The sequence below is a fragment of the Balearica regulorum genome, chromosome 18, assembly GCF_011004875.1.
Source record: "Balearica regulorum gibbericeps isolate bBalReg1 chromosome 18, bBalReg1.pri, whole genome shotgun sequence".
In the NCBI taxonomy this organism is placed as follows: Eukaryota; Metazoa; Chordata; class Aves; order Gruiformes; family Gruidae; genus Balearica; species Balearica regulorum.
The window spans coordinates 1,926,073-1,947,146 of NC_046201.1; the positions used below are offsets into that span (position 1 = coordinate 1,926,073).

At 49.1% G+C, this 21,074-nt stretch overlaps 1 long non-coding RNA gene across 1 annotated transcript in view; it reads left to right on the forward strand.

Moving 5' to 3' along the window:
- Positions 1-21,074, forward strand: part of LOC142604346 (uncharacterized) — a 136,910-nt gene that overhangs the window by 77,889 nt on the left and 37,947 nt on the right. Inside the window, exon 3 of the long non-coding RNA XR_012838213.1 lies at positions 20,646-20,878. This is a non-coding gene — a long non-coding RNA (uncharacterized LOC142604346). The remainder of the gene's footprint in view (positions 1-20,645; positions 20,879-21,074) is intronic.

The following is a 21,074-nucleotide window of genomic DNA, read 5'->3' on the forward strand; positions in this document are numbered from 1 at the left end:
AAAAGCATTTCAAGGTGTTTTTAAGGTGCCCGTTTTTGATGGTGGTGGCTGGATGACATTGCTGGGCACCCGGGAACTGGCGGGATGCTCCTAGCAGACAGCATCCCTGAGATGTTCATGGTTGCTTCAGCCATTTCGTCCCTTTTTTTGCCCCGTGCTGATAATTAAGGGAGTTTCCCGGGCCGGGGTAAGGACTGTGAGCCTCGTTCAAAAGGTGCTGAAATTAAAGGCTGATTTTAAATACCTGCCCTGGGGCTGGACTGAGGTCCAGGTCTCCGTACGGACCCGTTCCGACCTGGAGCCTCCAACAGGCAGTTTTAATTTCTCTCTAAATCGCTATTTACTCTGTAAACAGAATTGCTTTTTTTAAAAAAAATTATTTTTTATTAAACAACGAAATTTTGCAGGGACGTATCATTTATTTCATTTTCCTTCTATTTTCATTTGCCTTATTTATGTACCAAAAAAGAAGGAACGGCCATCGCAGGAACAGCGTGCTTACAGTTAAGAGAAAAAAATAGCTTAACACTCATCGCGTTAAAATTAATATAGCAAAGTAGAGTATGATAGAAAAACAGAAATCGGGAGGGCAGGGAGTACTGGTTTTTCTGCGTCTGCCTGTCTACCTGCCTCTCCTATCTGTGACAGATTAGAAATATGCGCTGGCCATTTAGCTTGGCAAAAATCATACTTTTTTTGCACGAACATGAGAAAAAAATTCATCCTGCTGCTAAGTGGGAAAAGCTTATTCTGAGAATAACACCATCCAGCTCCCAGTTTTTTACCTAGAAATGTTTGCTATGTCTTAATAATAACACAGAAAGTCTCAGACTCCATGACAGAATATCATTATATTTTCTGGTTTTAGGAAAAAACCTATTATAAATACGTCTCCGAATGGTGTATATATACCTTGGCTTGCAGTTTAATTTGCTGTCAGTCTGAAACCACTCTTTATCGTAATCTTGGGTTCCTACTCATAACATACAAAATGATTTTTGACTTTGAAGAAAAGGATGAAAACAGGTGCTGCCTTCAGAAAAGACAGACAAAATGCCTCTTTCGCATAGCCAGGGCGAGGGAGCGATAGCCCGCAGCTCTCTGGGAAACCCCAGAAAAAAAAAAAAGAAAAAAAAAGAAAAAAAAAAAAGACATCCCTTATTTTATTTTATTTTATTTTATTTTATTTTATTTTATTTTATTTTATTTTATTTTATTTTATTTTATTTTATTTTATTTTATTTTATTTTATTTTATCATTTAATTCTGAAACCTGCACTTGAGAATTTTGGGCTACAAATTCAACTTGCCGCACTTATCCAAAATAAACTCTGGCTGAAGAATAATATTTTAGTGGAGTAAATGAAACGGCCGCAAAAGAAGCATCATGAAAACGTACCTTCGTGTGGAGCATGACTGTCGACTTAGTCCCGACTGGCTAAGCGCTGTCTTTTACAGCCACTTACGCTGGAGAGACTTTACTGGGAATTCAGGGGGATCCGGGAAGGGAGATGACTTTTAATGTGGTGTTTTTAAACATAGCCCAGGTGCTCGCAACCGACTGTTGTGATCCCCCACCCAGTCTGTCCTCAGGTAGTTAACATTCACCAAAATATTGATGGCAGTTACCTTTCCTGCCAGCTCTTATCTGAGTGGGCTTGAGTAGGACTTTGGCAGTGCCTGAAAGGAGGTATTGTTACCTTACGGGGGGAAAAAAAAAAAAAAAAAGAAAAGAAAAAGGGAAAAAAAAAAGGTAAATAAAACACAAAGAGCCAAGTTGAGAAACAAAGGAGGATTTTGGATCAGCGATGCCCGGGACAGCGCTGCTCTGCCAGTCCTGGGACTGGACCGTCCTTGTGGCACCAGCCCCAGGGCCTGGCCGTGGGGAATGTTTGCTTGTTATAACACCGTTGGGTTTGTTGGGATCTTTTTCTATCCTGTGCTCCTGTTAGTGAGGCTTCTAGCATCCCTTTTGTGTGCCTGAACTGACACCAGACAGAGTATGTGTGTGTACATGTGTGTCTCCTCCGCCCTCATCAGTGCCCTGCGTCCTCCTTTGCACCTCCTGCTCCAATTTCAGCCAAATTTGACAAAGAAGACGTTGAAGATACCAGTTTTCTGGTAATTTGTGAAGATACACTCAACCACTGAGAAAAAGAACGGCAAGGTGAGCTTCCCCTATACTAGACCTCAGAGAATCCACAGATGCTGAGGACTATCTGCAGGAAGGCAGGCTCCCATCTTCTGCTGCCCATACAACTCCTCATGGGCTTTTTATTTAGTCATTTGCTTGTCTGTCACCTTATCATTTCTCCTGAGTTGGCTCAAAGACTGACCTTCAGGTCCAGAATCAGATCCTTTATCTTTTGGGGTCTAACGGTCCAGGTTTGGTGTCCAAACCAAATCACATCCAAGAGGTCTGTTTCTCTGAGACAGTCTGAACAACAGTTCCTGAGAAGGTGACAAATCTGAGATCTCCAAAATTACCTGAAACTACACAGATAACGCCCACATTTTTTCTGTATTACTGGGGTAGGAGGGATATATTTTGGGATAGGGATAAAAAAAACCCTAAAACCCCAAAGAAAATCAAATCCAGTCTTACTGGTCTGGCAGCATTCGTGAAAGAAAAAGCCAGGAGTACAACTGGGTGACTGTGGAGCATGTCCATGTGTGAGAGGAGTCCTCTCTGCCTGGGTAAGGCTCTTAAGGCAAAGATCAGAAATTATTGGACAATTTTAGGGCTATCTGGTGGATTGGGCTAAGGAAGTGCTCTGATCCGTTACCTCCCTGCCTGGTGCTGCTGCCCTCAGCCAGGGGAATCGGTTCCTCCTGAGTCCTGGCAATCAGCACTTGGAGTTTGACCTTGCAGGATGCTGAGTGCTTTCAGCTGACCCTGTGGTGGGGTTGTGACTGCTCGGTGCTTTATGGAAGCTTTCTTCTGCAGCGGCTCATGATGGCCCCAGGAAGGCTTTTTAGCAGAGCATTAGGGGTCCTCGCTTCAGCTGAGAACGTGGGGCTGTTTGCTCCCACCACATGCCATTTCTCCAATCAAGCAGTTCCCTGTCAGCCCCAGATGCTGATTAATTTTCAACATCTTGTGCCTGACTTGCCTGATCTAAGACGGTTGACTCGGAAAACAGGAAAGGTCAGTTTGACTAACATCTAACCCAACGCACCAGGCTTTGCATCCAAAACAAACAGCTGTCGCACGGTATGCGGGCGTGCTGGAGATGATTCCCAGGTCTGTGTGCTTTCTCGCTGTCCTGACATCCCAGGGCTGTCCTCCCCTCCGACAGCAGGAGGGGGAAGGTGTGGAAATCCTTACAGGTTGGAAAACCAGAAACATTTTTGCAGAGGGATTGTTTCAATGAATTGAAAAGGGGAGGGAGAGCAATGATCTGCTGAAATCTAGAAGGAAAGCATCATTGTTTGTAGTGTAAGAACCTGGTTTCTAATCTCCTTTGCACAAGGTGGGACAACACCCTATGGCTTGGGGAGTGTTTTCCGTCCCGGCACGCCATGCCTGGCGATGGGCTCGCAGGTCTGCAGAAAAGAGAGGATGAAATTCTCAGCACAGTATCAGCTTTCTGCTGCATTTTTCTGGCATGCAAACAAAGAGCTTGGCCAAGGAGATTTACAGTGCTTTGCTAAGTGACCGTACCCTTGCTGTGCCACGGGGTGGCTTGTTCAGTGGAAGGATGTTGTCAGGGATAAGGAAGACCGGAGTGATGGAGGGATGCGGTGGTAGGTTTCGGCTGTGTAGTAAGTCACTCTTTAGAGGTACCTACTCTGCTGAGGTCCCAGCTATGGTGACCTCAGAGGTCTGAGTTTCAATAAGGCATTGATAGTTCCCTGAGGCCAAATCAACCAGATGGTTCCTTGCGGTCTCCAACTCATCAAAACAGGACCCCGATTATTAATATAGCCCATCTACAAGATTGTGCACTTATAAAATACCCTATACATGAAGCATGGGGTTTGGTTTGTACAGAATTTTAAAGAAACTGTTTTGTTGTGGAATCTCTGGACATAAAGTAGTCACAGCAATCCATCACTTTAATGGCCTTACAAAATCCACAGAGGCAGTAATCTGTGAGAAGGAAATCTCCAAACCATAGTGCATCCTCCTTCTCTTGACTTGAGCTTAGAGCTGCATCAGTTGAACAGCCCCGCGTGGCTACGTTCCTGCAGGTGGGATGGGTCTGTCTTACGGGTATTTGTGGTTGATGGTTTAAGGGAGGCAGAGATACCAAACTCACCCAGAAGGGTGTTTGGGGGTTTTTGTTGTTGGTTTTTTTTTTTTTTTTTCCCCCTGAAAGGATCGCGGTATTGCAGAGCCACATTGGAGCCGGTGCAGAAAAGGGCTGGAGGGAAAAATACATCCAAGTTCCGTAGCTTGGGAACTGGCCGTGGCCTGATGAATAAGGAGCCAACCGAGTCACTGCCATAATTGTGCAGTGTTTAGATGTGGAAAGGGATACTGCATTTCCACAGTAATTCCAGTTAATGCTCCCCTGTCCTTCCCAGCACCTCCAGATTATATTTCTAAATGATTTAGGATATTAGAGCAAAATCAGTAGCTGATTAGCCAGCCTGCTTGGCTGCAATCACACCTTTCAATATTAATTACCCACTCCTTGAATCTGATGATGTTGAGCGGCTGCAGGCGAGGGCTGCTCGGTGTTTGGTATCGTTGGCCGAAGACAAGGATTTAAAAGAACAAGGTGCCCGCTCGCCCGGCCAGCGGGAAATGAGCGCTCGTTTGCAAACATGATTGAGGAACATGATCAGCTCTTCCAGTGGTCTTAGCCTGAAGTCGGCCAGTCTGGTAACACCAACCTGGCTGTGCACGCTGAAGGTCACGGGGAGGCTTTGCATCGCAAGGAAAGACAGAGGAGAAGTGAAACTGTCCGCTGCAGGGTTGGGGCCAGGTTGTGAGCTCATGGGAGCTGGTGGAGCAGTTGGTATCGGCAGGAATGCTGCTTGTCTGGTTGCTTTTCTGGGGAACGTGGAGTGTTTTGCTGGCTTGGTCTGGCTCAGTGTGAAGATGTTCAGCAGCTCTTGGAAATCTGTTGGAAATCAGGTTGGAAAGAGATGCTCCACTGTGTCCTCTCCAGGCTCCAGCCCTCCCTCCTTCTTTTGTAGGTTGAAGCAACATCTTCATTTTGCAATTTTGGTTCTGCTACTAAACAAACTCCAAAACCAGGGCGATACAAGAAAAAGAGCTAGACAACCATATTCACAAAGTTTTTCCCCAAAGCCCAACAAAATTGTCATATGCAGACTTGAGCTAGCGTGGGTTGTGCCGAACTGATTTGGTATCTGACCATGCCCTGCTTCTGGCTGGCGAAATTTCTTCTCTGGCAGACGACCAAGAGCCAGCCTGGGGCTTGTGGCCACCGCAGGGCACAAGCCCGGCCGGTGATGCTCGCGGTGAAGGTGCAGGAGGCTGAGCCGCTGCTTTTGTGCAGCTGGGAGGGGGGATTCGAGGTGAATGCCTGCAGCCTCGGGCCGGGGGCTGGCGTGGAGCTCAGGTGGTGCTGAGACCTGCACGTGGCGTGTTCCCATCACGGAGTTCAGGCAGAGTTCGGTCCCGGTGCTGGGAGCCGCTGGAGACAATGCAAATCCCACCTGCTCCTGCCAGCTGCGTGTTTCGCCCCTGGTCTAACCGCTTGTCTGCATATCACAATGAACCTCAAAGCTCCTGCATAAAATAACACTTTATTATTACTAATAATAATAAGTAGAGGTAATTTGTGATTCTTGAAACTGGCCCAAGCCACCAAATTCAGATTGAGATCTGACTTCAGCCTCCTGAATGTGGGGGTTTGGGCTGGTCCCTCTGTATGCATGGGACCAGTTGTGAAATTTGGAGTTCGGATCCTAAGTCCCTTGCTCCTGCCCCTGAGCTTTCAGAGCTGCGGTCTGGCTCCAGGCCAATGTTTAACCATTATGAAAACCTCTCTATTTAAGGGTGTGCCACCTGTGTCTTTCTTTTTTTTTTTTTTTTTTTTTTTTACTGATGATCTTCAGGAGGGTGAATTGCATTAATGAGACCTGCTGGTAACTGTGGGGTGATCAGTAGGGTTGACTTGCAGTGGCAGCGTTTGCTACGGTGGAGGAAACCGTAGGGACTGGCGAGTCCGTGCGAATGGCACGGTGTGACCTCATCGGTCTTGATGGCCATTTTTGCATGCTTTGCCTGCTGGAGATTCCCAGCCTTTGCAGTGGCATCAGCAGAGGCTGCAGGAATGTGGTCAACAGTAAGTGTAGGAGGTTATGGCTGGGCTTTTTGGAAGAGCTGAGTGCTGGGTGCGGCACAAGGCCTTGTTCTGGTGCTGGTGTGCAGTATTGCACATCTGGCTCAAGAGTGCTAGAACTAGATTGCTCCCATCCTATGAATCTTGTTCCAAAGGTGGGGTGGAGGTGGGAGAAACTCTGATTCTGTTAGCAGGGCAGATGGGTGAAAGCTTTTCCCATTACTGGGGCATTCACAAAAGTTTTCTCTGGGTAAATTCTCTCATGTCCAGTGAATCTATGTGATGTGCGTCCATAGGGCAGTCCTTTCTCAGTCACCACATCCATAGGCTTCCCTTCCTCTCCCTGACCATCTTCTGACACAGAACGCCATCCTTTAGGAGCTCCATCCTTTCCCAAAGAGGCTTCAAGCTGGCCAAAGGGTCAATGTAGCTAGACAACATTTGAAGTTTTCAGACTGACAGATCCATGGACACACAGAGGGAAACTACTTAACTCTCCTTTAGAAAAAGAAGTAAAAACAAGAGAGGCTGAGGTTGCCTTTTATTTTTTTTTTTTTTTTTTTTTTTTTATTTTGTGTGGCAGCTTTCAGGCTGGGTATCGAGCACACTTCTTGGCTCATTTGGATTTTTTAAGATCCAACAAGCAGAGTGGGGGTACCCCGGCCCATTTGCTGTGCCCTTTACCCCGTGTGCGTACTGGAGTGTCACTGCCAGCAACCCCCAGGAACCAGTTTGGTGGCAACGGTGCAGCCATCGAGCGTGAATCTCCCCTGCCTTCCGTGGCAGGAACAAGCTACCACAGGAGAGAGCTGAAAGGAGCTCTTGAGGTCGTGCAGCAGGTCTGTCCCGGAGGCAGCCCAGTGAGTTCTGTGACCTCCATCTTCACCCAAAACCCGGGCAGACCATGGATCAGTCCTCTGCGGAAATCAAACTCTGCCGTTTGCAAAGCTGACCGGTGGTAGACAAGTTTTTGCAATACTGGAGGGTTTGTGTCATTCAAAACCAAATTTAAAAAAAAAAAAAAAAAAAAAAAAGCTCTGACCAACCAATTGGCATTTTTATTAATAATTTTTCAAAGCTGCAAGCATACAGCCTCTCCCTTGTTCCAACAAGCGTGGGTGGGAGAGGGTTTGCAGCCCAGCCTGCACGCCTGGGCGCGGAGGTGGGCGAGCTATTGCAGGCTGGCTCTGGCCAAGTGTTGGCTGTGGCACAGCTCTGCTTCCAGGGCTAAGGAGAAGCCAAGCCAGTGGGAATGTTCTCCAGCATCATTTTCTGCCATTCACAGTAATTTTTATTTATATGTTTGCTTTTTCACATGCAGATGGCCAGCATCAATGGCTCAGAGCTGTGGTTTGCATCCCAGAGCCAAGCAAGTCGTCGTGTCCTGGCTCAGCCTTCAAGCGAGCTGGCTTGCCCATGTCTACCTGGGCTGTTGCTATCTCTGCAAAGTGGGTAGTTTGTTCCACAAGCTTCCAGCAGTTGGTTGCTGGCTGTTTGCATCATAAACTAGTGTTTAAAGTGTGGTTATGGTCAGAAAGAGCCAGAGAGCAACTGTAAAATTGACATCCTAGGTTTTTTAAAATATTTATTCCTTGTCAATGGCTGTCCATATCGAATTTGCTCCAGTGAGATTTTTCCCTCCCAAATTCAGCGTGGCAGCTGGAAGCTGCTTTCACTCTCTGCTTTGCATGGTGAAAGGAAGGCATTGGAAAGCAAAGGGACAGGCAGCCACCGCTGCTTTGAGTCAGACAGGCTTCCAGGGAATATGCTGGACCTGGCTTAGACTGATGCATGCTCAACCATGCCTAGTCTCAATTTATGTGGACTGAGTGACCAGGAGGACATTGTCTGTGTGTGGACTCCCTCTTCCAAGAAGCATGGGTTTGGGCAGCCCTTGAGAGGGCTACAAGCTAGGTGGTAGGTGCCCCGAAAGAAGACTTAAACCCACATTGAGCTGGCAGCAGAGATCTGCCCATCGTGTTTCCAGAGAAAAGTGGCTTTTCCCTAGGAGGAATCCATCCGGGAGGCTGGTGACCATCCCACAGCAGGGATGGCTCAGACCAAGAGGGCTCTGCTGTGGGAGCTCTGGCTCAGAGCAACGGAGACTTGGACTCCTCTCCACCATCAATGGATTTTATTGTCCTGCGGGGTTTTGCTCCAACACTTAATTCAGCAGCTCCATTCATTTTGATCGGTACGTACATATATACCTTGGCACTTGGCTGCCAGGACAGGCCAAACGGTATTACGCAGCCCCGGCCAAAAAGCACAGGGCGAGGTAGGGAGGTTGCAGAAAAATTCCTCCCTTGCTCGGGTGAAGTTCCTAGAATCTGCGGGGAGGTACGGGGCGAGGGTTGGCACCGGCACGGCGGCCCCGCCGGCTTGGACAAGGGCTTGAGAAACTTCTCAGCTTGACTTCGAACCGCTCCGTAAAAAATTCAGGACAAACGTTGGAGGTAAACTGCTAAATCATGTCTTAAATCCCTTCCTCCGGAGTCAGATTCCACTCCCGGCCGCTTACGCGGCACATCTGGAGAGGGGATGCGAAAGTCTGAAATTCACTCTTAACACCCCTCCTTTCCCTTCCCACCTCCTCCCCGCCGACCTGAGACCTCCTTGAGCGTGGGCAGGGATGGGGGGGGGGAACACACGGCGCTAATTGCTGTCCAAAACGTGGGTGAGTTACGGCCGCTGAGCGCACAGGGCTGGTTTTGTGTGCCGAGTTGGGTGTGGGCATTGCTCTTTCCTCACAAAGGCGAGACCTCCAGGATTTTAAGTCGGAAAAAGCCGTAGTCCAGCTCCTGAGATCCTTCCTTAGCTTTTTCCCCTAAGATTGCTGTTTTCTTAATTGGAAGGACTCGTACAGAGAAAATCCCTAGGTGGGCGTTGGGTGGTGATGGGACCGTGTGGCTGAATTTGGTGTTCGCTTGGGAACAGTGTGGTCCAGAAAAGCTACTGTAAAGAAACCAGTTTGGCATTTGATGCTAATGGGGGCAAAACCAGTGGTAGAAACACCGTAGCTGGGGAAACCTTGTCCGTGGTGCAAGGTTGGGTAGTTTTGGTGGGTTTTATTTGTGTAGTAGTGCTGGATGTTTGGGGGTAAGGGACATCCAAACGTCTTGTTTTCAGTTTGCTTTTAGGCTGGTACCTCAATGGAAACATGCAGCTAACCCGCACGGACAGAAACGGTGGGAGATGCAGATGAAACCTGCGCTCCCCCGCCGTCAGGCAGCAGGTCTGACAGACGACAGCCGATGTGCGTCTTCGGCGGGGCGAGAGCAGCTTCTCTTTGCAAAAATCATTGTGTTTATTGCTTTTTCAGTTCGGTTTGGAAGAGGCCTTGGGAAATCACAAGAGAAAAACAACTCTTTGTGAGACTCGAAGCTGCTGTGATTAAGGGTGTTCAGAAATCCAAGGAATCCTTATTTTCTGTCTCTTTAGAAGCTGGAATTTTTTGGTGCTGTTGCCTGTACTTGCATGCACATAACGATGCACTGAGATTCCCAAGGACCTGCCATCTCGTCTCTAGACAGAAAAAAAAGGATTACGGATACTGCATTGCTTTATGGGGAAGGAGCAGATGGGCAAAGTGTTTTCTGCAGGTTTCTGTCTGTGAGTGTGGAGAGAAAGTGGTTCGTTTTTGTACGCCTGCAAAAAATTAAATCCGTCATATTTCCTAGTCTGCCTGAGGTTCTAAAGTCACAAATTAATTTTTCTTTGGCATAGGGCAAATTGTTTGCCTCCTGGGGCTCTCTTTGGACAGGCTACTGATGGGGACAGTAACCAAATATGACAGGGCTGCATGTTGCATTTCCATTTTCCTTACAGAGCCCCACTTCCTTAAAATTAGGTAAGATTTATGATTTCTTCTTTGATATGCCAGCCAAAAAGAAAAGTGTCTTTAGCCCAACTTAAAAAACAATGATTTTTTTTTTTTCTCGGTAGAGAAGTTCCACTTTATATATAGTATGTCTGTCCCAAAGAGTGCACTGAGGGTGGAATGGCCTGGCCGCCGGGTCCTGGGGAGTGAAGAAAGAATTTTTCTTGAAAATCTGTATCCTGCTGATCCTACTCTTTCTCCCTCCGTCACAAAGCAATGTCATTTTGGAGCAATTTTAGGCTGCGATAGCTTTATTGCCTGTGTCTGATCACAGAGTCCCAGTTTGAAAGTGGCTTCTCAAGTCTGAACTTTTATCCAAATCGTGAACAATATTTACATCATTTTTTTTTTAAAAATTAAAAAACCAGAGATAATCTGATGTTTCCCATCAGTTTGGCCCTGGGTTGTTCGGTGCTGGAAGAGGATGGGCCAAAATACCCAGAGAAGGACAATTCTCACAGCACCAGCTTTCCGGCCTGAGGGTAGGGAGGAAGTGATGGAAATCTCCTGGGAAATCCTGTTCTCTTCTCATAGGATTCCTGGCCCAACTTTGCACTTAGTCCAAAGTTCCGTGGGAAAAATTATATATATATATATATATACACACACACACACATATACACACACACTTGCACGTTGCCTTTACTGTGTTAGTGGAACTGGCCGGTTTCAAGAGCTATAGGCAAGATCTCTGTTCGCTGCTTACTGCCTCTGGCTGCAATAGTGCGTAAGATAAATGTTGCTCGAAATGAGCAGGGAGAGGGAGCGCAGCCACGGGAAGAGGCTGCTTGTGCAGAGGAGGATGAGGACGATGGGGTGCGAGGAAGGGCAGGTTGCTGGAGCTGGTGGCTCGGGGAGGTGTCTCTGCTGCTCCCAGAATATTGTGTTAAACAACCTGATAGCAGCCCCAGCCTCTCCAAAAGCCTTTCCCTAAAGCAGGTGCCAGTGCAGGTATTTGGGCGCTTTGCCGGCGCTCCTCCCTGGGGCCGTACCGCTGCGTCCCCGGGGTCCCAGCCCGTTTTAGTGTCCAACCAGCTTTTCTTGGCTGTTTCCCCTCCTCTTACCGCTGCTCACCCCCTCCCTTTTTGCAGGACCTTTTTCTCTGCCCCAGGGCTGTTTTGCAGGATTCGGTGCCAGCATGGTGACAAGGTGCTGCCGGCTTTGGGGCTCTTTTGGAGTATTTTGCTCCCGAGGACGGCACCAAGGTGTTCCTGCGCGTTGGGTCCCGGAGCTGCCCTGGATCTGGCTGCCGTGTTGAGGAGGGTCCCCCCCGTAGGAAGGCAAAATCTCTCCAGTGCCACCCCCACGGGACTTTTGGCACCGTTAGAAAGTCCTTGACATCTCTTGTCACAACACCGATAAAAAAGGATCAGGGAGAGCGTGGGAAAGTCAGCTGGGTTGGCCGAGCCTGCCCGTCCTCCCCCGGGCACCACCGCCGCCTGCCCGCACCGACCGGCAGCTCTGCTCCCGTGTTTGATTTGAGCGGTGAAAGTCCACGTGAAGAATGAGAGGAATCCTGCTGGCTTGGGCCACCGGGATCAGCCGGGCCGGGAAGCTGGAGGTCCTCCCGTGCCGCCCAGGGCAGGAGCTTGCAGGAGCACCCAGTGCAAGTGGGGCAGATGGCTGTTTTGGGGTCGTATCTTCAAAAGATCTGGTTTTCACCACCCCCCCCGAAAGGCTATAGGGCTGGTTGCTTGAAAATGGAAGCACTCTCTATCGTGTACTACTGAAAAATATCTTTATTTATAAGCCTCTGGTGTGTTCTTGGTCCAGAACTGTTTGTCCATCTCATCAGGGTCTTAAAAGTGTTAGGCAGGAGTCCCAAATGAATGGAAAAAGCTGTGAAGTCCAGGTGCAAGACATCTTATTCTGGGGCTATATGTTTTTAAATCAAAGTTCTTTCAATATCCGTATCTGCCTGTGGTTAATGGGTTACAGATGCAAATTGGCACTTCCAGCTCCTGACCCGAGGTGCCCTGGCCGGGTCTCATGACTGAATCGAATGGGGCCAAGAAATATTGACAGGCTGGAAAAGCACCAGACCCTCCACTCTGAGGATATTTTCCTTAAAGCTCCAGCTCCCGGAATCATGTGAATCCTGACTTTTCCTACCTGAAAACTGAATTTCAGTAGAGGAGAGCCACTTTCCTGAGTGAACAAGAACGGTGTGAAAGCCAGATGTTCTTTTCATTCCTTTATTTCTTTATTTCCATTTAATGAGGAGTTAAATTATAAAGTGACTGTTTGATAAAGTTTGGGGGCACTTCTTGCTTGTAGCACTTAGTTTGCATGGCCTTTAGCCCCACAGCACCAGCCTGAGCCTAAATCCCTGGGGCTGTTAGTGCATCCGCACGCTGCGATGGGGCTTGAGGGGATGCTAAATATGTTGATGCACTCAGAACCGTGTCTCTCTGTGGGGTACAAGGCAAAGTTCCTTCCCAAAACAAGTGCAGCGAGTCTCATGCATTTTGAAGGTATTATCCCCAGCAGACAGACACGGCCGGGGCAGGGGTCGGGCTTCGTTGACGCAGAATCGGTTCACGAGCTCCAAAAACGTGCTGGTGGGTGGTGGGGAGCACTTGGCTACATGAGCTGATTCTCATCGTACCCTGCAAGACTTGGCTGTTTTCTCAGGCTCTTCTGGGAGTGGTGGATTAAGGGCCAGGGTGTGTTTGGTTTGGAGGGTGTAACTGTTTATGGACGTGTATTAGAATGGGATATTCAGCGATGCCAAAGCGAGCACAAGTCCTCTAAAAATCAGCTGGGGGCCTGCGCTCTTAAGTCACTTCGTCCCTGGAGGAATCCCGTATCTCATGTGGGTATGGCTGCTTGGGGACCAGGTTGCTCTTGGGAGGTAGTTTTTATTTATTTATTTTTTTCAGAGATGTTGCTTTAAATACCACGTGTCCCTCCCCGCACTGTTGCATTCCCCGGTTTTTATGAATGTTTCTGCAGCACAACTGGGCGCTGCTAATAAATCTAAAATAAATGAATTACATTATTACGAAAAAACCACTTCATGGTAGATAGCTCCTGATGCGCTTTTGGGCATTTGTCCGTGGCTCGGGCTTTGCTGCCTTTCTTAGGATGGAACCCGACGTGGCTGCTCTTTAACGGCCGTTTTATGGCGAGGGAAGAGAGGAGGAGCGGGGGATGCTGTGCAGGGCAGCAGGTGCAGGGCACGGTTTGGGTGTCCCTTGTCCCCGTTGCATCTGTGTAGCAAGGCTTTGCAAAGGACAGGTTATGGAGGAGCTAAAGGGTTATGGGGGTTAGCAGGAAACAACGTGAAAACACGAGGGTTTTTTCCTTCTGGTTTTACCAAAGTTATTCCGGGATGGAGTCTTAGCTTTACAGCAGGCCAAAGTAAGCCTGCATCCATGTGGAAACTCACTCTGGTTTAATCAAAGTGGCCACGTGGGCATAAACTCCTGAGACACTTACTCTTTATGAGCAGCTTATTTCACTTAAGCCTGCTCCTAACCCGTTGATGCCAAGGACCATCCCCGGAGCCGGTGGCACCAGGGCATCCGGCACGGATCAAAGTCACGAGTGAGTTTAGAGTGCTCAAATACTTCTGCGTTTAGACGGGCTGTGAACCATCAAGTCTTGGGGCATCGCTTCGGGGATGATGTCTAGCTGGAGCACTTGGTACCTGGCAGCGATCGCCCCACCTGCCCCTTGCCTTCGCCTCCCTTTGAGGAGTGTTCGGGCTCCCCAGAGCAAGTCTTTGCTGCTCCTCTTGTAACTGCGCTCACAAGGAAATCTTCAAAGGCTCAGTCCTATCAATTTTCCCCACCATATGTTCTCATTAAAAAATTTATTGTGCACTTTATCTTAGGATTATTTGCCATCAATTAATAAAACATGTTGTAAGCTTCAAATGAACATTCTCCCCTCCCCGCTTCCCTTTAACGAGGGAAAGGACAGAGAAATATGAAAAAAAATTACCATGACAGATGGTGTTTTTTAACCTTTCTTTTGCCCAATCTGAAAAAAAAAAAAATAAATCTCAGAATATTGACATGCGTTTTTAATTATGAGTTACATCACTTGAAGGCCTAATCCGAAGCTTAGTGAGCTCAGCGGACAGACTGCCAGCCCGAAATATGTTCACGTGTTGAGGTACATGGATGCTGACACACGGGCATGTGCCGGAGCAGGGTGGCGGGGACGGGGGCTGTGGGGTGACAGTGTGGGTGGCTGGGGGAGCAGGTCCCCCCCCAGTCCTCCCGGCACCAGGACAGGCAGGGAAAACTGCAAAATCCACTCCTGGAAGCAAACGGTTGGCGACGGCTGCGGCCGGCAGCTCCCGAAGGCATGCGTTGTTGGCAGCCAAAATGTCGTGTCGTCCTTGGCAGTAGGTGTCTGGTCTGGCGGTAGCGGAGGGCTGTGATGGAGGTTTAAGAAGGTGGCATTTGGGGGTTTTTAAAGAGTTCCCGAAAGGAGAGCACCCCCCTGCTGTGTCCCTTACATGGGGAACGTAATCCCCGATTTAGGGGTGGGCGGGTGATGTGGAGGGAGCCCGGTGACCCCTCGGCTAACGCGTGACCCTCCCTCTCCTTTCCCACCCGGTGAGATCAGGAGCGGGGTTTTTTCCCTCCTGTTATTTGCAATTTTGGGCCGGCCAACAGGAGCCGATTCCCGGGGCCAGTGGGGTTGGTGGTGGGGAGACGGGGCGGGAGGAAAAGCAAATACAACATCTACCAGCAGTCCCCGCGGATGCTGCAGCGCTGGTACAGCATGTACCCTGCGGAGCATTTGCTTTGTGTCTATGCCTACCAGGGGAAAATAAATACAAAAATAATGCATACAGACGGGTTTCTTATATAAATAAATGTCTGGGGAGAGACCTGGCTGTGGGTAACCTGCTGGGAAAGTCCTGGTCAGATGGGAATTGTAGAGTTAAACACTCCAGTCTCACTTGGATGTGTCTCGGCTTTGATTTATACTTCTGATTGGATGTTTGCCTGGCCTGATCAGAGAGTTTGGGCAGCGGCTCATGTTGACACTTGGTGTTTAGCTCTGGGTAAAGTTTAAACAGGACTTATCATGGCTCTCACACCTCGCGAAGGCTTCCCTGGTTTAATAGCATGCTTCATGCCATCTCTTGCGTAGGTTTTAATGCGTTGCTGTCCTAGATGTTGAAAAAGAAAAAGGTAAACTTGCAAAACGTATTCATGGAATAGCTTATTCGAAGCCTCTTCTAATTTTAAAATAACCCCGTTGCCCTCGAATCGTGTGGCCGTTTCTCTGCTTGCTTACGCTGGTATAATATAAAGCTGGGAGAAGTGATGTGAGGTCGATGAAGCCGATCCAGCCTTTCAGAAACTGTGAAGCGCATTGCCCATATTGCTCGTGTTTGCCCCAGAAGCAGCGTTGGGCTCTGCTGGGACTCAAGCAGCCTCGTGCGGGAGGAAAGGCTCGTTTTTGGGGTGTAGCATTGCAATGAGACTTCAGCTGGGGTGGGTCAAAATGGTAACTCTAATTTGTGACCATCTTCTATTTTTTCCCCAAAATTGTAACGGCTTCATCCTCTTTTGCTTTTAATAGAAATTGCTCAAATTAACAGCTGTGAGATTTGTTGCCTCACGTTTCTCCCATCCGTAGAAGGATGGAGGTACCTGCTCTGGGTGCAGCTTTGGGGGCTCGGATGGCCAAGGGCTGCGCCCAGCTCTGCTTGCACCCTCCCGCGCAGGCTGGGCAACAATATTTAGAAGGGGATGGGTGACAATATTTACCCACTTACCCCAACTGCCGTAGACCTAATTTCAAACTCAGGGACCAGCAGAGAGGTGCATTGGAAGTGGAGTTTAACACAGCCATTCCCTGCCTGACGCGGGCTCTGGCTTTGGATAAAGCTTGTGCTAAATAGCATTGAACTAATTTAATTTTATGCTTTGGTTTTTATGAGTAACAATTAAGAAAAAAAGTCAGCGGAGCATAATTACAGCATCTTGAAGTGTAGCGTTACTGGGTCAAAGACTGAAATGAGGTTATGATACGACAGCCTTTTATCTTGGATCTGATAGGAGTGTTATTCATTGTATTAAAAGTTTGCCAAGAGAGGCTTCACTGAAAATTAACCCGTGTTATCACAGTGAGTAATATCCTGGGTTTATCATGTGGAATAAATAAATAACACAGACTTTATGCTTTTGCTTAATGAAGTTACACTGAGTGCAGAGCAAGGAAACAGTGTTGACTCCGATGCAAGAAAACAGCGATGCAGGTGAGATGAAACTAGAATAGAAAGTGCCCCCAGTTTTCTTGCATAATGGCAGAGCTTTTATTACTATTAATTATATTATGCAATGGGAATAGGATGGAATTTGGCTCTATCTAGCAACAGACCGGGGTGAAAATCTCTTTGCAAACATCTCTGTGCTCCCGACACCATTTTCTTGCCTTGACCGGTTTGTTTGGCTTCGAGCCACCCTGGCGAAACAACGCGTTTGGCCCAGCCCGGGGAGCCTTTTCCACTTGGGGGGAACCACCCTGTTCCCCAACCTGCTGCTCTGCACCGTGAGACCGACAAATCCAGACTCAAAGTGATGGGGAGTATCGGCAGCGCTGATGGGGAAAGCCCCACATTAGAATCATAGAATATCTCAAGTTGGAAAGGACCCATAAGGATCATCGAGTCCGACTCCCAGCTTGTGGGAGCTGAGGACTGGTCACGGCACGTGGTCCGGGCTTGCTTGAGCCCGTACAATGGGCCAGGCACTTTCCCCAAGTGACTGATGGTATTTCTTGAGGTGAGTAGCTAAACCCTACGGCACATGCCTGCGATACCGGCAGGAGCGGGGCTGGCAAAGTGGCTGCAGGCAAGGGAAGGAGAGGGCTGGCATCTGCCCACGGTGCCCGGGGACATCCCATCCTACGGCACGTGCTGGCGGGGCTGGAGGGGGTGCTTGCTCGTGTTGCAAGCCTGGGTTTCGGAATAAGTTGGCTTGATTAAGAGAGCGTTGCGATGGGCAGAGAGATGTATAGTCCGATTCTGGACTTCATTAGCCAAGAGCCTGAAATTGTTTCACGTGAACAAAAGGATCATCCGGGATGTTAATCCCTTGCACCTCTTTAGCTTTGTTCAACCTCGCTCTGCACCGACGGGGGTTGCGTCAGCAGGCACGACACCGCAGGCAAGAAGAAACCAGCCGCAGCAGAGGAATTAATCGTGCTTTTCACTCAACGCACTCGCGGGACGGAGAGCTGAGCCATGCCTGATGGGTTTGAACTCCCAGGCTGGCACGAGGGAGCCTCGATGCCTCCCAGGCACAGCCAGCCCGTGGGTCGGAGGGGTCCCCCGTGCCCCCGGGGGTGCCCGTTCCATCACAGCAGCTCTGCACACAGAAAACGCTGCGGAGCCCGGGATCGGCACTGCTCCCGGCTCCGGTTGCACCCAGGTTTCCCATCCAAAAAGGAACTTTTTCCTCCCTCCTCTGAAATAATTACGCTAAAGAGCTTAAAAAACCCAAACAAACCACTTTTTTTTTTGTCCCTTCGTGCCAGTGGATGTTAATAATACCAGAAATACTATTATCCTCTGGGCTATCATCATCTATAATACCTCCAGAAATTGCTTGGGTAGTTTTAATTATGTTTGTGCCTTTTCTTTCAGCCCTTGTTATCTCTCGGGTTCCTCTGAGCTGGGGGAAGGGTCACAGCACCGAAGTCGCTTCTCTAAAGCGCCTTTGTTTTCCCTGCGCAGGTATTAAGTTGATGGCACAACAATCCCCGAGTACATTAGATTCGCTTTCCTGCCCTCCCCTGCCTGAATGCAAACCTTGTGCGTCCCCCGTGCAGGGAGCGAGCCCGGCGCGGGCAGCCCGAGGAGCGGGCCCGCAGGAATGCGGGTGAACAGAGCCAAATTGTTCCAGCCGCGAGAAGAAGGGAAGAGAGAGGGAGAAGGAGAGAAAGGAAAAGCATAGGGGAGGAGAGAAGGAAGAGCTCGGAGGGGAAAAAAAAAAAAAAAAAAGAAAATTTAAAATCCTTGTCTGTGCGTGGTGGAGTTTCTCTGGAGATATTTGCAGGATAGTGTGGTTAAAAAAAATAATGCTTAGAAAAATAACAGAGTCCTCCCTCCCACGCGTGCCCGTAAGGGGAGGTTTTTGTCAGCACGATGGCCTCCATGGGAAGGTGACATTTGAGAGAACAATTGCTGGGCTGTTGTACTGTGCCTGCTGCTATGAATGAAGCTTAAGAAAAGGTGTCCTTGGACTCTTGCTAAAACCCATCGTCGTCTTCATTCTCTGCATGTGCCACTCGCTGCTGCTGCCTCCCGAAACGGGCCGACAGCTTACAAACAAAGCGGTATAAAAGATGAGATTGGAGTGCGCTCCAGCCCCATTTCCTTGCAGGCGGCGGCAGCCGGCTCACCGCTCGTCCCCGCTGCAGCGCGGTGGGATGCCGGGACCACGGCTCGGTGGTCCCCCGCTCGCCGGGAAGACCTGGCATTGCAGAAAGCGAAGTGGAGGACAGAGGTGGGGGGGGAAGCTGGTCCTGAACGGGGGCTTTGGGGCAACTTCTCCTTCCAGAGCTGGGCCACGTGCTCCCCGTGAGTGGCGCGGGTGCTTGCTCGCTGAGGAGCGTGCAAGTATCGGCTGTGCGCCTGCCTGGCACGCTTGCCCCGCTCGCTGCAACGTGCTCTGGGCTGCAAATTCACCCGTGAGCGTGAGGGTTTCTGTAGCACCGCAGGGACGTGGGCCGGGTGATGGCACCGTGTTGTTCTGTGGAGGCTGGACGGCTGTGGTCTGCAGAGGAGCTGTGGGACCCCTGGCATAGGCGAAGAGGGTGAAAATGAAGAGCGTGACTTTGGGATGGCTTTGCATAAACCCTCAGATATGTAGGTATGTATATGCCTATATGTGTGTGCCCTCCCTCTGTTCCTGCAGGGCACGTTCAGCCCATGCAAAGACACGCTTTCTTTCCCCAACCTGAAATGGGAAGTAAATCAAGTTTTGTGCTGCTGGGGGTTTAGCTTGTTCAAGGGTAAGGAGACTATATAGCTGTATAGGGCTTTAGCAGCATTGCTGGAGGATCCGTTCTCTGACCGTGTCTTCTCCTGGAGCAGGGCTGAGGAATGGAGCTGCAGCGATCCAGGAGGAGGGATGGTGGTGGCTGAATGTCACCTGGCACCTTCCTGTCTTCACTGCGCTTTCCTCTCTGGCGTGCTGTGTTTTATTAAAGGGTTTGACTCATTTCTTGAAGTTTAGCAGGCATTCACAAAAGATAGGAGTAAAATAGTAACTGTATTAATAATGCAAAATAGAGATCTGTGGTGTCCATATACAGCTACACAGAAAAGCGCGCTATACGCTGTGCAAGTGCAGAGCTTTTATCAAGCAGAAAATTTATGATGATTGTAGTTTTGGGCTGTGCATATGTTTGTGGCTAAGAAGATTTTAAGTTGCAATGAACATGTAGGACATTACGAATTTTTAAATGCCTTCTTGTAGAGTTTGAATATTTTTTCTTTTCTTCTGATGTGTTACTCGGTGTTTACCCAGAGGTGATGCCTCTCAGTGCTGCACTTCATTGTGCTGTTTCTGCAAAATGGAGTGAGGTTAAGGTGGTTAGAAACGTGTGTCCTCATTAGCAGAATGAAGGGATGACTACGGGCACCTATGAAAGCCTGGTCTGGGGGTTAAACACAGGCTGAGGTTCAAAAGAAAGATTTTCCTTTTCTCCTTATGCTTTTTCGCCAGGGCAAATTACTTAACATGTCTCTCTCTCTGCCTCAGTTTCCCATCTGTTCAACTAGAATGATGCTAATTACGAACACTCCCAGTAATGGCGAGATAGGGAAGGAGAGCAGAGTCTGTGCGGTGAGCGTTGACCTATTCACTTAGGTGGCAGCGATGAAACTGCCGTTCCTGAAGTGTCCCAGGGAATCACGCGGGATCTGCGCTGTGCTGAATACCAAGGATCTGTTCTGAGCACTGAGGTGAACAGAAATTAGTGGTGAATGAATCAGAGGTGGAGGAAAAAAACCGATTTCTCTTGAGTTTGTCATTGGTAGATGTTAGGGGAAAGTCTCCTGTTGGTTTTATTAAAAAAAAGAGAAAGAAGCAGATGCAAAGGACACTTCTGACACCGTATCTGATAAAATATCGCATGCAGCACTAAGCTGAGAAATCCTCTGTCATCACACTCCCATACTGAAAATCTACGCAGGCCATAAGCTCCTCAGGACAGGAATATGTGATCTGTTTGGTGCTGCTTCCCGAGTGCAGCGCATCACAGCCGCGTAGCGTATCACACCTAGGAGAACCAGTAAAGCAATCTCAGAGCAGTATTGCTGGGTAACGCAGCTTTCCACTTGTGCTCAGGGGGAGCGGTTGCGGGGAGGGGGGTGATAACATCTCCCCACCGGGGAGCAGACGTTGGCAGGAGTTTATTTTTCCCTGTATACAACAGTGGCCATCCCTCACCTGATACTTTGCGAGCGGGTTTCATTCTCGCAACGCTCGGTAAAGTTAAAACAACCTTTTTCTGTTTTACAGGGAAGAAACAGAGGCGGAGGAGCAGCCGTGGGACCTGTGCGAAGCCCTGTGGAAAACGGGAGAGACCACGGAAGGGACGAAACCCACCAGACTCCACTCCAGTCCCTATTGTTCCCCGTCGCAGCCCAAGGGATGAAGAACGGGCACAAACCCTGCAGATAACCAGCCAAGAGCCCTGCTGTCCCTCTCATCAGCCGTGTCGCACCCCCCGGCAGCTCCGCTGGCTGGAGCAGGTTGGACCCCCGTCTGGCGTGTGGGGTGGGCGCAGTGCTGGCTCACTGCCATTTTCTGTTGGCCGATAGCGCCGATGTTCTTCTTCTGTAGTGTATTTATTTACATTTTTTTTTTCCATTGGAGAACAGGCAGTGCTGTGAGAGAGTTGGGGGAGCTGCTGCGGAGTGGGTTGGGTGGCGAGGGGAACCTGGCTGG